Source organism: Mus pahari, chromosome 10 (genome assembly GCF_900095145.1).
Source record: "Mus pahari chromosome 10, PAHARI_EIJ_v1.1, whole genome shotgun sequence".
In the NCBI taxonomy this organism is placed as follows: domain Eukaryota; kingdom Metazoa; phylum Chordata; class Mammalia; order Rodentia; family Muridae; genus Mus; species Mus pahari.
Window position 1 is genome coordinate 94,345,982 of NC_034599.1, and position 1,221 is coordinate 94,347,202.

Below are 1,221 nucleotides of genomic sequence, written 5' to 3' on the forward strand. Positions count from 1 at the left end.
AATCATCAGGAAAAATCTAATTAGGAGCAGTAGAACTTATGATTCTGAGATTTTTCAATCTTTTTTTTTTTTTTTTTTTTTTTTTAAAGTACAACTTCCATTTTATTTTTTCAGGGTAGTTTTCCTTTTGCCCTTACAAAACCATCTCTTTACATGGGCTTTGGTGGAGGTCGTGGTGCAGCGCCAGCAGGTCTGAATCATGGTGGGGGTGTCCGGTCCTTCTGGGCTTCAGGGGATCGATTCCTGACGACCTTGCTAGGGATGGCACAGCTCACTCAGTAATGCAGTTTGACACAGGGCTTGGGTAGCACATAGGCATCGAAGACGCTTGCTTCAGATATGTCCCTGACAGCAGCAGCTTCTACAATGTTCCGATTGACAAACTTCTTAATGGCCTTATCTTTGGGCATGCACCGGGTGCAGTTCATGCAGCGAATTGGCTGCACATGGCCAGGGCCCTTTTTGGCACGACCGTTGTTTCATCTTCTTTTTGATCATCTTGGAGCCAAGACTCTAAAGAAGGGCTTTTCCAGCTTTATAAGCTATGAATATTGCCAGTTGACCTTAAGAAATATTGTATCAGTTTATAACTCCATTAGCAGGACTATTAGAACGGTGACCCTGGACTCTCTGCATGCCTGTAATAACACCAATATTATTCAGAGCCTGAATTTGAGGAGGATTCAGAATTTGAGGTCAGCCTGGGTTACCAAATTAGACCCAGTCATTAAAAAAAAAAGTCAACATAGCTTAGGTTGCCAGATAAAATGCAGAATGCTGTTGAATCTCAATTTCAGATAAACAGTTGAATACTAAACCACCTGCACTAAAAATTGTTGGAGAAGACGCAAATCTACTTCGATGTCAAGAGGAAGCCAAGGAGACAGTGTGTCTAAATTACTGTGGTATCCTGGAACAGAAAGAGGGTCTTAGAAGAAATTCAAATATGAATATCGATGTGAATATGAATCAGAAACGCCCCTCTGGGCTCATGTTTTGAACACTTGTTTCCCAGATGGTCTGCCCATTTTGGGGGTCACTAAGGAGCTGAGACCTAGCTGGTAGAGGCAGGTCATTCAATGTAAAGCTTTGGATGTTAGACTCTGTCCCTTGTTCCTGAAGCCCCGTTTCCTGGTTTATGTGGTCTGAACAGCCAGCATGTGGTGACCCTGTCTTCCCCACTAAGATGAACTGAAACCCTCTGAAACCATGAGTAAAAAT

The 1,221-nt window shown here is 42.8% G+C and overlaps 1 pseudogene; it reads right to left on the reverse strand.

Moving 5' to 3' along the window:
- Positions 1–149: 149 nt before the first annotated feature.
- Positions 150–494, reverse strand: LOC110328426 (annotated as a pseudogene).
- Positions 495–1,221: the final 727 nt, after the last annotated feature.